The sequence below is a fragment of the Lactuca serriola genome, chromosome 5 (assembly GCF_051521515.1).
Source record: "Lactuca serriola cultivar US96UC23 chromosome 5, Lser_US96UC23_V15, whole genome shotgun sequence".
In the NCBI taxonomy this organism is placed as follows: domain Eukaryota; kingdom Viridiplantae; phylum Streptophyta; class Magnoliopsida; order Asterales; family Asteraceae; genus Lactuca; species Lactuca serriola.
The window spans coordinates 215,469,172-215,485,226 of record NC_136412.1 but is presented as its reverse complement, the minus strand read 5'-3'; positions in this window follow the sequence as shown (position 1 = coordinate 215,485,226).

Here is a 16,055-nt window from a genome sequence, read left to right as displayed (position 1 = left end):
CTCCCACTTGGATAAGTCTAATAACCATTTTCCGTATGACTTTAGAACCTGATCAGTAATCGTAGCTTTCATAAGCCTCTGTCAACTCTGATCTTATCAGATACGCGTGTCCTTTAGATAAGGGATCATATATTCCTCCATTCTCAAGATATCGTATAGACAAAAGACATGAATTTCAATCATTCTCTCTTTACTTTTTCCCAACTTCCGATTTATGACGACTGACTACAGACTACAATTGAACACATCAACTTAGTACAGACTTGGTCAAGTGCTTAGGTGTCATCACTAAATCATTGAGGGGCCCACATATATCGCTTTTCTCCCACTTTGGGTAAAAGGAATGGATAAACTTCAACTCAAATGCTCGCTTGTACTCACTCATCGAATCACACACAACAATAAGTTTTATAACACCAAGTTACCGGTGCGTTTACTTATCATCAATGTGCAACCGCCCAACAAAAAACAACTCACGCGTCTTGGTTTCATGAATATACAATATTATCGTCTCACAATCACTTGTGATAAAATCTATGAAGTGATTCTTGTGAGCGTGGGTTTAATCCAATACTCTAATCTTATCAAAGCACTCATGAACTCTGCAGCAAACTTGTGCTATGTCTAAACACTTTAGACAATCTATAGACAGATTCATGACAGTCTTCCTTCATACCTACTTCCAACGTATGACCGACTATGGAGGTTCGAATAACCCAGTTATTTTGGAAGTCAAAACATGCCAACTGAAACACAATAATAATACTTAATCTTATATGGCCTCAAAACCTTTGAGTATAAATAAAACACTTATTATTTAATCACCATATTGATTACTCATTATTCATTTTTTACTGTTTCCGAAAATCAACTTATTACTTGAATTAGAACAATAGTTCTCTCATGCTCCGAGCATGCACACTATGTTTCCTATGGCCCATGCTTTGTGAAATAGATCAATTAAAAACTTTTCCAATGATGCTTATTTCACAGTTCCTTATCCTTATCATTAGTGTAAGAACACAAGGTTCTTGCCACTATTAGAATATGTTAGATTCTAACATTTTATGCAACAGTCCTTTTCGTAATGTCGTGGCACAAAAGTCACCAAGACTTGGCCAATGAAATTACAAGGTTCTCTATCAGAAATTGTTACAAAACAAATCTATAGATGTGATGTCTCTCACTCAAAGTACATTCCTTTGAACATCCTTTTTGCATAAATTTTTTTCTAATCTAGACATAAATTCTTAATTTCCAACTCCCAATATGGTAACATTTCCATATTTGCCATATGACAACTCGTTCTTAATAGAATCTTATCTATTCATAATAATGTCGATATGGTCCATCCAACACTATACTTCTAACTACTCACACGCAACCAATCCTCAGCGAACTTTGGATCATCCTTTGATAGTTGTTTAATTATTTTAGTCAAAACTGATTCTAATCCCTTTTTCCCTCTTAATGCACTGGGCATTTGGAAAATTTTGGAATGGTCAAATATTATACCATATGCAATCGATCCTATACTCGAAGTGTATGGGACATGATTCATAATGTCATACATAAAGACGTGATACTTTACCAGTCTTTTGCTATAATATTTCTAATTGCCATGTTCTCACAATTTTAATTATGAAAATGGATGTTGTAATCATAAACAAATTATGAGAATGCAATTATCCTTTCCATATATAGAATTTCCTCATGTTGAACCATTTCAACGCAACATTCATATATATATATATATATATATATTTGACTAGTTTGATTAAAATTCCACAATCTAAGCCTTTAGATTTGAAATGAAGTATAATATTCTCTCGGTTAATTATAGCAAAACAACTTTTCAACCCTTGCGACTTTGCAAAGTATAAATCTTGTTTTTCTATAATTAATATTGCTAATTTGCAATACTTACCATCATGCTCCCACTAACATGATGATTATTTCCTTATTGGCATAACACTTACGCTCCCACTAGCTTTGACATGTATTCAGAAAACAACTGAACTTCTAGAAGACAATGCTTATTGAATTCCTTAAGTTCATATTTCTAATACTATATGCTTTGATAATCTTTTATCTAAGCTTCTTAAACTCATACACCTTTTCTTAGATAGCATGTGTGTTTAAACAAATTCATAACTTATGTTACTAATTGTCAAAATGTTCAGACTAATTGCCAAATCTCACAATTCGAACTACGAAGAGGGATGCCGTAATCATAATCGAATTTGAGAATACAATTTACACAATTGCTTATCTCCTTTAAATCTCTCTTATTGAAAGCATTCCCTCACAATCATTTTCATGAAGGAGGGAATCTTATGACACTTAGATTTATAGCGTATGTGTTCCTATCCATGTAAATTTGTCATAACAACAATCATAAGACAATGTTTGTGACAAACCCAACTCATATGGACTAAACTTGTTCAATCTAATTTCTTGCCTCATGGTATGTGACATCCCCAATTTCACGGCCAGAAAAGACCGATTTCGTTTATGCTTTTTAAAATAAAATCAGAGTATTTCATTAAAAGTGTTGCGGAATTTGTTCCCAAAGTCAAACATGATAAAAATTTATCAAAACCTTGCTTTAAGAAATATATTTTTTTATTTCATAACAAAACCTCGGGATGTCATGTTCCGATACAGATCAAAAGCATAAACAAGACATTATAAGCCTTACAACAGTTATTTATAACTAATGGCCTATAATCCAAAATCACTCATCATCATCATCCGACTATGCTCGGGGTCCACTACCTGTAATCATAAAAAGCTGAGTGGGTCAGGCTTGGAAGCCTGGTGAGCATATAGGGTTTTCAACCCACAATACATAAATTTATTATGTTTAAACATCAATCAGTCAACCAAATTACCCCAATTACCCATTCCCGTTATCCTCACGTTACGTCCCTAAAACAACTATCACAAGGAACCTAGCCTAAGGATTTTCATTAGGGGTGACAACATTGCTTTCTCAGCAATTTATGTCAAATAAAACAAACACCGGGGTGACAACATTGTTTTCCTTCAACAATTTATGTCAAATAGGCACGAAGTCACATTGTCGCCAAGATTTATCTAATCGGCACAACGTCACATCGTCACCAAGATTTACTCAACAGGAACTAACAACATCGATCCCCACATACTAACTTTATACAGTGATCTTACTAGATCTAACCTAAAGAATCAATATGAACAACTAACTAACTAAACAGCTTCAGAAATCCTCTAGCAGTAAACAAGGATCGATAAAGATATTGAATGAATGGACTAAGTTTAACTACGAACCTTTGTTCGTAAAAGAAAGAACCACAAGACAATTAAGTCAGGGGTAGTTATCAATGCCTAGGCTGTGGTCTGAATATCGTGAGGTATATAACCCCCAGACGCACCCTATCCAACATCGAACTTTGCCTAGGTTGTGGTCTGAATATCGTGAGGTATATAACCCCCAGACTCACCCCTATCCGGCATCGGAAATGAAAACACTAACTAATGCCTAGGCTGTGGTCTGAACCCCCAGACTCACCCCTATCCGGCATCGGAAAGGAAAACACTGACTCATGAAGCTCGTCCGGTCACTTCACAAAAGAAACGAAGACTCCAAATCTCTTCAAAATAAAAGCATAGGGAAAATACTAATAAAGTACTCCCGTACGCTCCCGTACCCCGACACGTAATAGTGTCAAAAAGAAGAATTAACGGATGAACACATAGTTCAAAAACTCCTAAGGAACATATAGTTCAAGAACACTTTATGAACATATAGTTCAAACATATGTACCGATTACGAGTCTACTAACGTTCCACTGGACTACCTAAAATAGTCTGTGGCCGTTGTCTATACTCTGTTAGATGACTAGATCATCTTAAACATCGATACCTCTCATCACTTTATTTTATCACACACCAACTAACTACCCATGTTCTACCCAACATATTTGTAGATAAAAATATATATACATTTTAAAACTTGTATAGAATATCAACACAACAGTCACCTCAAATAAACAATTAACATATTTACACGTAACACGTATTTTAAGGTAAATACTTCATATCTATGTGTAAATTGAAAGTGAATATACACTCACTTGATTTGATGATAATCGGGCAGCAATTCGTTTCCTAAAATGATCGTTTTTAATAAAACCGGGAGTTTTATTAAGAAACCGGGCTCTGCGAAAGGTCGGGCTTCGAAACCGAAAAGATAAATTTTCCGGGCTTCTCGGGCACTTCGTGGGGTATTCCGGGCTTTACAATCGATACCGGGGCTTTGCGGGATGTTAAGATGAAGAAAATATGGAGAAAGGGGCTAAAAGTGGCAAAAATCCAAAAGTAACCGGAAACCCTCGCAGGTACCCTTCTATTTATAAGGTCCGAAGTTTGATCCAACGGCTGAGAAGTCTCCGGATCCGACGGCTAAGAGGCTTCGCAGAGGGTCTCGCACATGCCTCGCATGGCTCGCACCTGGCTCGCACATGCGAGGGCTCACTGTCGGCTTCTAAGTGGACCGCGGCTTGCTGGCGCACCTGCGAGGCTCGGAGCTAGGCTATGCGAGGCTCGGACACACGCGGCAGCTGGGCGAAGCTTCGGCTGGGGAGCTGGCTGCTTCGGATTGGGCCTCCTCCTCGGTCGAATCAGAAGAGGACACGTGGCTCGCATGACTCAGCAGCCTTGGTGACTCAGTAGCCTAATGACTCAGCAGCCAGGTGACTCAGCAGGACACGTGTCACTTTCTAAGCGAGGGTGACGTGGCAATTGTGACTATGCGAAATTTCTCGGTTTTCGTGCCAAAACTTCTAAAATCCATAACTTTTGCATACGAGCTCCGTTTTTGACGTTCTTTATATGCACGCATAGCTAAAATTACGATCTACAACTTCCGTTTAGACTTCGTCGGCTAATTTTGACTTTAATTTTTATATTATTATTTTTAACAGACCGGGGCAGGAAATCCGTTAAAAATTCATAACTTCTTCATCCGACGTCCGTTTTCGTCAGACTTTTTACCGTTGTGCTCCTAATGACGAGACCTTCAATTCTTGTTTAGGTTGTGTCGGCTAAAAATCACTCGATCTAAAATTCGAGTTTTTAGCTGTCTACTGCTACGCTGAAACTTCGAAAAATCATAACTTCCTCATACGAAGTCAGATTTGGGCGTTCGTTTTATCGAACTTCTCGGTTTAACGAATACTACGACTTTCGTTTAGATTACTAAGGCTAAAAAGTAGTTTATCAAAAACTCACTTTTTACGACATTCAGCACCGTGCCGGTTTTGTCGCGAAACTTCGACAGGTCATAACTTCTTCGTTATAACTCGGATTTTGGTATTCTTTATATCCCCGAAATCCTTGTTTCGACCACTAAAACTTTATATAAAGATATCGGGCTTATCTCACACTTTAATTTTGACACTTATTTTTATTCTTAATTAATTAAGCCCTAATAATTAAGCATAAAACACATAATTCACATAAAATTCACATAATTCCTTTTCATTTCTTCTAAATGAGTTACAAAGGTTAACCTAGACCATTATGTCAATATTAATGCCTAGCCTAGAAACACGGGCGTTACAACTCTCTCCCCCTTAGGATGATTCCGTCCTCGGAATCACACAACGACAAACAACTACGGGTAGCGACTCACTATGTCACTCTCCGTTTCCCAGGTGGGATTTGGCCCATTTATAAGTTTCCAACGTACAGGCACTAAATCGACTATCTTATGTTACAACTTCTTAGTCTTACGGTTAACGATTGCCTCAAGTTCTCCAATTAATCTCTTGTTCTCGTCCAACCTTAACTCAGAAATGGGAATTATGTCGGGCACACCTCCCGTGAACTTTCTCAAATAACACACATGAAAGGTGTTATGAATACCCTCTAGTTCTTCTGGTAACTCTAGCTTGTAAGCTTGATTCCGGATTCTCTGAAGAACTTTAAATGGTCCAATAAACCTTGGACTCAACTTTCCCCTTCTACCAAATCTTATAAGTCCCTTCCACGACGAGACTTTAAGTGAAACCGAATCTCCAACTTCGAATGATATCGGTTGTCTTTTCTTGTCAGCATAGCTCTTTTGAGCAGCTAACATCTTTTTCCTAATCACTTACAACTTTTCAGCAATCTAATGGACTATTTCAAGTCCCATAAACTGCTTTTCCTCTTATAGACTCCTCCAAAACATTGAGGTAAAACGGCTGTCACGATCGGATACAATCGTTAACGAAACACCGTGAAGCCTCACACTTCCTTCACATAAGAATTCACAAGTTTATCCATAGACCATTTCTCGATGGCTGCTATGAAATGCGCACTCTTAGTGAAGCGATCAACGACCACCTAAATCATGTCGTGACCGTTCCTTGTTCTAGGTAGTTTAGTCACAAAATCCATAGTGATATCTTCCCATTTACCCATGGGTATAGGTAAATGTTCTAAACTCTCATACGTTTTTTGATGTTGTGCCTTAACCCTAGCACAAGTTACACACTCGGCCACATACTTAAGCAACTTCAAGCTTCATCGTCAGCTACTAGTAATAGGGTTTTAGATCCCTATACATTTTCGTACTGCCGGGATGAATCGAGTACATGGTCTTGTGAGCTTCTTCCATCAGAAGACCTATTATTCCTCCCATCCTAGGTACCCAAATCCTATCTTTGAATACCTCCATTCCTTGACCGTTTGTACCAAACACTAATGTTTTACTCAAACGTTCCTCCTTTCGGTCATTTTTCTCTAAAGCTTCCTCTTGAGCTTTCTTTATACTTTTCACAATTGTCGAGACAACTTCAATTCTCAACGCTCTTGGCCTTTACTTTTCAAGGTTTACCTTCCGACTGAGAGCATCAGCAACCACATTTGCTTTACCAGGGTGGTAAAGTATCTCGCAGTCGTAATCCTTGAGTAACTCTGGCCAGCATTGTTGCCTCATGTTCAATTCCTTCTGATTAAAGAGATATTGAAGACTCTTATGATCAGTGAAAAGTTTACACTTTGTGCCATAAAGATAATGCCTCCATATCTTTAGGGCGAATACTACCGCTGCCAACTCCAAATCGTGAGTGGGGTAGTTCTTTTCATTCTCTTTCAATTTCCTCGATGAATATGCTATCGCCTTATCCATTTGGGTCAGAACACATCCTAACCCAACTCCAGAGGCATCACTATAAACTGTGAAGTCATCAACTCCTTTGGGTAATGAAAGAATCGGTGCTTCACACAACTTCTTCTTTGACTTCTCAAAGCTTCCAATGCTTCTCATTCCAAGTATAGACAGCTCCTTTGTGGGTCAAAGCTGTCAATGGAGTCGCGATCGAAGAAAAGCCTTGGATAAATCAGCGATAATATCCAGCTAGTCCTAAAAAGCTTCAGATCTCCATAGGACTTTCAATTGTAACCTTCGAGTTACAAAATAAATCCTTATTAAGGACTCCTCCTTCTTCTTGGAATAAGTATTTATTGTAACAGACCGATGGGTCATGTTCTAATGATCTCTCATTGTATACTGCACTACTTAGACTCAGATCTCCTAGGGACAATTTCAGAACAAATTATACCTTCCTTCATGTTCTAATGCGATACAATCACCGTTCAAAATGTATCATTTCTAACTACCAACTTCTTTAACAATGAGTGCGATACTTCTATTGATCGCTTTGATCATCTTTCATTTCAATCTTCTGGCTTAAGTCAAATGTTACATCGAACTTGGTTCTCTGAACCACATAATAAACTCATCGTAGTCGGACTCAATTTGATATGACCTCTAAGGTCGGAATAACAATCATCTTCTTATTCATTACCGAAACGATGGTAACGACAGACTAGAACAAGACGGAATCAAATAATAGCTTCTTGGTAACCTTGTGACTTTCCCTGATCCAAGTGCGAGTCCTGTGCTTCCAGTAGTATAGATCTCTACTACTATTCACACCTACTCATACTCGTCCCAAGTACTGTCTCGCAGTCCCCAAGTCCTAAAATCACAAAACAATTTAACACATGAAAATGTGTCCAATTAATCATAAAATTTTCCTAGACTCTACTAGGACTTCTTTCATCTGTTCACCTAACATCGTACGTACCATTGCCTGCACTCCAGTCATCGTGATTGGCTCAGGCTGTGGATTATCACTTTCGAACCCATTTTGAGTACTCGGCATTTCGATCTATACACCAATCGTAGGTGAATTTAGATCCTCATTTTTGTTAGATGTTAAGTCTTCGAAACGTTTATATGTTAGTTCCAATACCGTAGTCATACGTTTAGAATCCCACACACATAAGGTTTCCAGATCCGGTCGGCAACAGACCATAGATCCGTACAAATGATGGCACACATGGCAAACACATAGCATTTAGCACATAAGGGCATTTTAGGCATCTTCCCTAAAATAAACTAGTGCTCGTGTCTAAAATATGGTAGACACTCATCTCACAATCATCAATTAGCATTCTAAGTTTAAGCCTAGAAATTCTACAATTTCTTAGTTCGCTTAAACTAATGCTCTGATACCAACTGTGACATCCCCAATTTCACGGCCAGAAAAGACCGATTTCGTTTATGCTTTTTAAAATAAAATCAGAGTATTTCATTAAAAGTGTTGCGGAATTTGTTCCCAAAGTCAAACATGATAAAAATTTATCAAAACCTTGCTTTAAGAAATATATATTTTTATTTCATAACAAAACCTCGGGATGTCATGTTCCGATACAGATCAAAGGCATAAACAAGACATTATAAGCCTTACAACAGTTATTTATAACTAATGGCCTATAATCCAAAATCACTCATCATCATCATCCGACTATGCTCGGGGTCCACTACCTGTAATCATAAAAAGCTGAGTGGGTCAGGCTTGGAAGCCTGGTGAGCATATAGGGTTTTCAACCCACAATACATAAATTTATTATGTTTAAACATCAATCAGTCAACCAAATTACCCCAATTACCCATTCCCGTTATCCTCACGTTACGTCCCTAAAACAACTATCACAAGGAACCTAGCCTAAGGATTTTCATTAGGGGTGACAACATTGCTTTCTCAGCAATTTATGTCAAATAAAACAAACACCGGGGTGACAACATTGTTTTCCTTCAACAATTTATGTCAAATAGGCACGAAGTCACATTGTCGCCAAGATTTATCTAATCGGCACAACGTCACATCGTCACCAAGATTTACTCAACAGGAACTAACAACATCGATCCCCACATACTAACTTTATACAGTGATCTTACTAGATCTAACCTAAAGAATCGATATGAACAACTAACTAACTAAACAGCTTCAGAAATCCTCTAGCAGTAAACAAGGATCGATAAAGATATTGAATGAATGGACTAAGTTTAACTACGAACCTTTGTTCGTAAAAGAAAGAACCACAAGACAATTAAGTCAGGGGTAGTTATCAATGCCTAGGCTGTGGTCTGAATATCGTGAGGTATATAACCCCCAGACGCACCCTATCCAGCATCGAACTTTGCCTAGGTTGTGGTCTGAATATCGTGAGGTATATAACCCCCAGACTCACCCCTATCCGACATCGGAAATGAAAACACTAACTAATGCCTAGGCTGTGGTCTGAACCCCCAGACTCACCCATATCCGACATCGGAAAGGAAAACACTAACTCATGAAGCTCGTCCGATCACTTCACAAAAGAAACGAAGACTCCAAATCTCTTCAAAATAAAAGCATAGGGAAAATACTAATAAAGTACTCCCGTACGCTCCCGTACCCCGACACGTAATAGTGTCAAAAAGAAGAATTAACGGATGAACACATAGTTCAAAAACTCCTAAGGAACATATAGTTCAAGAACACTTTATGAACATATAGTTCAAACATATGTACCGATTACGAGTCTACTAACGTTCCACTGGACTACCTAAAATAGTCTGTGGCCGTTGTCTATACTCTGTTAGATGACTAGATCATCTTAAACATCGATACCTCTCATCACTTTATTTTATCACACACCAACTAACTATCCATGTTCTACCCAACATATTTGTAGATAAAAATATATATACAGTTTAAAACTTGTATAGAATATCAACACAACAGTCACCTCAAATAAACAATTAACATATTTACACGTAACACGTATTTTAAGGTAAATACTTCATATCTATGTGTAAATTGAAAGTGAATATACACTCACTTGATTTGATGATAAGCGGGCAGCAATTCGTTTCCTAAAACGATCGTTTTTTAATAAAACCGGGAGTTTTAATAAGAAACCGGGCTCTGCGAAAGGTCGGGCTTCGAAACCGAAAAGATAAATTTTCCGGGCTTCTCGGGCACTTCGTGGGGTATTCCGGGCTTTACAATCGATACCGGGGCTTTGCGGGATGTTAAGATGAAGAAAATATGGAGAAAGGGGCTAAAAGTGGCAAAAATCCAAAAGTAACCGGAAACCCTCGCATGTACCCTTCTATTTATAGGGTCCGAAGTTTGATCCAACGGCTGAGAAGTCTCCGGATCCGACAGCTAAGAGGCTTCGCAGAGGGTCTCGCACATGCCTCGCATGGCTCGCACCTGGCTCGCACATGCGAGGGCTCGCTGTCGGCTTCTAAGTGGACCGCGGCTTGCTGGCGCACCTGCGAGGCTCGGAGCTAGGCTATGCGAGGCTCGGACACACGCGGCAGCTGGGCGAAGCTTCGGCTGGGGAGCTGGCTGCTTCGGATTGGGCCTCCTCCTCGGTCGAATCAGAAGAGGACACGTGGCTTGCATGACTCAGCAGCCTCGGTGACTCAGCAGCCTAATGACTCAGCAGCCAGGTGACTCAGCAGGACACGTGTCACTTTCTAAGCGAGGGTGACATGGCAATTGTGACTATGCGAAATTTCTCGGTTTTCGTGCCAAAACTTCTAAAATCCATAACTTTTGCATACGAGCTCCATTTTTGACGTTCTTTATATGCATGCGTAGCTAAAATTACGATCTACAACTTCCGTTTAGACTTCGTCGGCTAATTTTGACTTTAATTTTTATATTATTATTTTTAACAGACCGGGACACGAAATCCGTTAAAAATTCATAACTTCTTCATCCGACGTCCGTTTTCGTTAGACTTTTTACCGTTGTGCTCCTAATGACGAGACCTTCAATTCTCGTTTAGGTTGTGTCGGCTAAAAATCACTCGATCTAAAATTCGAGTTTTTAGCTGTCTACTGCTACGCTGAAACTTCGAAAAATCATAACTTCCTCATACGAAGTCAGATTTGGGCGTTCGTTTTATCGAACTTCTCGGTTTAACGAATACTACGACTTTCGTTTAGATTACTAAGGCTAAAAAGTAGTTTATCAAAAACTCACTTTTTACGACATTCAGCACCGTGCCGGTTTTGTCGCGAAACTTCGACAGGTCATAACTTCTTCGTTATAACTCGGATTTTGGTATTCTTTATATCCTCGAAATCCTTGTTTCGACCACTACAACTTTATGTAAAGATATCGGGCTTATCTCACACTTTAATTTTGACGCTTATTTTTATTCTTAATTAATTAAGCCCTAATAATTAAGCATAAAACACATAATTCACATAATTCCTTTTCATTTCTTCTAAATGAGTTACAAAGGTTAACCTAGACCATTATGTCAATATTAATGCCTAGCCTAGAAACACGGGCGTTACATGGTAGCTCGAGTGCCCACCTTTGCTTCCAGGTTGTTAACCAGCTCACCCTTACCTATCAATGTACTTTCCATTGATCAAGGTGCTTGCCTTGATGGATTCTAATGAGAACTCATGAAACTCACATACATAGTTAACTCAAATGGAATGGCACAGAAACTAAAGTATGTCAGTCACAATAGGTTGCAAACCTCAAGTCGTGCAGTAGTGATGGTTAACTAGGTTTACTCTTGAATTTGTTCTTGAAACTTTTCAAGATATTTAAGAATCCCATCCTTGACATATAAGATTCTCTTGTCAAGAAACATTTCTTGACCAAACAAATATTCAAGAGTTAGTGTAGCTTCTTATCAAATTTAACACTTCAATCAATTGGTCCTAGTTGGTCTATGTCTTTCCCAAAACATCACAACTTACCAATTTCAAATGTACAAGAATATTAAAATTTCTTATTCTACATTTGATAAGTGTTACAAACCTACTTAATACTTTTCACTCAAGTCACAATCTTGACTCTAAGACTTGATATTGGAATGAAGTATGATTGACTTCTTGATTTAAGCATTTCTACAATTCTCGATTCCTCTTATTAGACATGCAATTGCACTAAGACTCACTTATAGGATCAATTGAGACATGGTCTTAAACATTAATACCTATCATAAAACACAACAAAAGTTACTCTCCCTTCTTCTTAGAATAGAGAAACTTTTATCTTTCTACCTACTAGATTCTTCTTATTCGTTCTGCTATTGATTAAAACTCTTTCAATCAACTCAGAATTATACTCAATCTTATAAGTATAACCATATTTACTAAACTTTAGTAAATCATGACGAATATCTTTGTCACTCTTGTGGTAGACTTAATCAACGTACGACCTAGTGTACTCGATCTCCTAGTCCTTCAATTGACACTTTGTCAAAGAATTAGTCTAAATTTCCCAAATGTGAAAGTTTTTCATTCATCATATAATACATGTTGCATGATTCAAAGTTTCTATCCACTTGAAACTTGGGCGATGAGAAACTCTCCCTATTTGGTAAACTCTTGACACTTCCACAAATAACCTAAATAAGAATCAAATCCATTTTGCTAATAATAGAAGTACACAAACATCAATTTTTCATACACACCATTGTAAGGATAAATAAATAAGATAAAACTCAAAATTTATTTTATTGCGGAAAAATTTGTCCTTACAATGCAATTCAACTGAAAAACTATGCTATTACATATTTCTTAGCAATCTACCCTAACTCTAAAGTAGCAGCTCAAAAATACGATCTTTGAATCCATGCGATTGAAATCCATTTCTTCGTGATCAGATTCAACACGCTTCTTCCTTGAGCTTACTTTCTTTTCTTCGATCCTGCAAAACATCAAAATGTAATCTTATCACATCATTTATTAAGAATTAAAAAATAGGAACTTATAGAGTTAGTTAATGGATTTTACCTGAAGTAGAGCCATACGTCTTGACTCTTCCATCTCTTAGATCTCTCAGGTAAACACGGAAGCTTCGTCTCCAATACCCCTTCTCTTGGCAATAAAAGCAAATGGACTCCTTTGGCACATTACATGGGACAATCTCATGCTCATTCCTTTATGGACTTTCAATGTTGCCAGTGTCCAATGAAGTATGGGAGTTTTATCAACCAATCAAGTTTGCTTTACCACTGCGCCAAATCATCGTTGATTCAGCAGCAATAAGCAAATAGGTAAAATTAATGAGGTTCATGTCGTCAACCATCGTATAGTACTCTCTTACGAACTCACTTTACAAATCAGGAAGTGACTGAAGAACCCAGTCAATAGCCAACATCTCTGAGATATCGACACCCAACATCCTTAACTTATCAATGTGTGACTTCATCTCTAAGACGTGTGCACACACATGTTTCCCATCTTCGTGTTTACTTGCCAAAAGGGCTTGAGTGAGCTTGAACTTTTCAAGCCTTTGAACTTGTGGGTCAGGGAGAACAATTAGAGGAGGTGGAGGAAGTTAAGCATGACTCTCATTTCCTTGATTGTATCTTGGAACGTCATCTTCATTTGGAAAGCTTGTTCCAAAGGATTTGGGAAGACCATTGTAAGATTCAGACATCTACACAACGGGATAAAATTCAAGTTAAGTTGATTGAGTACTTAATAAAACACCCAAATGAGTTATTAAGGCTAGGATCCAACACAATACTCTACAACCTAGAGGAGGGATGCCGTAATCTAGTTGCAGAATATTTGAAGGTAGGTAAATGACGATTTACCAATTTCCACCATCAAAAAACGAAAAAGAAATTCAAGTTTTAAACGAATTGAAACTCCTAGATCTTTTGAGATTCATTGAACTTTTCAATGGCATGTTTAATCTCGATTATGCCCTTCAAGTTTGCGACTGGGACGCCGAGGATCACAAACAAGGTGTGAATAACCATACGAATCTACATGGTGCACTCAATGCTACTATCACCTAATGTCAAAGTACAATCCCAATGCCAAGCCCAAATTAGTGTGTCGGTTAACCACACACGCTCCACTAACGTCTCAGCAAGGGTACAAAGTGTAATTCCAGGGATTAGCATACAATTTCACATTTTTCCTCAAGTAACTATGACTTGGGAATTTGAAAAAGTATGTTGTGACTTTGTACTTCATTATACTTATAATGGAAGGTTTCATCCTATCCTACCCATTCGGCTAATGACCCTCCACTAGTCAAGAGTGCGGTGGGTAAGAGTAGATACCCATTGAATCACCATTTTATAGGCAATTTCCTTAAACACCCCTTATAGACCGGCTTCGTGAATAAGGCCTACTAACGGTAAAACTTACTGTCTACTCATATCTATATATATATATATATATATATATATATATATATATATATATATATATATATATATATAATATTAGACTTTTAATGCTATATATACTATAAGGTGTATTTTATACTTTTAAATTACTAGGTGGTTTAATTTGGTAAAATATACTTTTAATTTAATTAAATGTAAACCAAAATTTTATGGGTTTATTAAATCTCCTTTAATTATACACTTTAATTAATTAATAAAACCATAAGGGTGTGATTTCAACTTTTCAAATTACTAAGGTTTTAGAATTTAAAATTTCAAATTAAGACTTTTAATTAAATTATAAAATCCAAAACTTGAGGGAAAGTTTTGAAACTTTTTCAAACTATTAGGGTTTAACTTATTTAAATTTCAAAAACAAAACTTTTAAGATCAAATTTAAACTATAAAACCTAAATGGTGAAATTGAAACTTTTTCACTAGATAATTCAAATCTAAATTACAAATAATCAATATTTATCTAATAAAATAAAAAGATTATCTAAATTTGAAAATTATCTTCAATTTTGGCAAGGATAAAATCCAAATATTGATAAAAATCGAATTTTATTAATATAAAACGTTTTAGGTAATTATCCACAACCAAAACAAGAAGAAAATCGCGAAATATAACTGTCAGACTCGCTAACTCGTCGAATTCACTATGGACTCGGCGAGTCACCGTGTTGACTCGGCGAGTCCAGACAAAAAACCCCCAAAATCTGATTTTCAGTTAATTTTCGATCAAATAAGCATCAATTTCACTAACAAACAGCCTTAGGCTCTGATATCACTGATGGGTTTCGAGTAATACATCAATCCTATGGTGTACATGCAAACCCTAATAGCTTTGGATCTAGTTTGTCTAATGAACATGAAATTGATTATCCAAAGCCATAACCCTAGATCTAATAAACAATAACTGAAATTAGGGTTTAGATCTTACCTTTGATTGTTATATAGCAATAACAATCAATCATTGGCTTCAGAAAGCTTAGTGCCTCAAGTGATGCACCTCTAATGGAGTCACAAACACCACTAAGCAACTTGGATGAAGAGGGAAGAGAGGGGAGGCACCAAAAACAGTTGGAAACCCTAAAGGATGTGTTAGCCATGTTTTTGTGCCTAAGGGCTCCTTATATACTTAGGCTATTAGGGTTATCAAGCTAGGAAACCCTAATTTGACTGCTTAAGCCCTAAGCAGCCCATGGACTCCTTCTTTAGAAGCCTTGGATGATTTCTAATGGGTTTCCCCATAGAATTCATCCACTCCAGCTTCTATGGAGTCCATAAGCCCATCTATGTAATTATCTTATAATTACACAATAAATCCCTTAAGTTTAATTAATCTCTTTTAGCCACAAAATTAATGCTTAATTAATTCTTGACAAATATTAATTAAACAATATGATTCCTCTTTTAATATATTATTCTTATAATATATTAATAAATCATAATTAAATATTTCTCTCCTTAATCCATCCTACATATTGCTATGGTGAAGGCAACCCAAAAGGACCATGCTA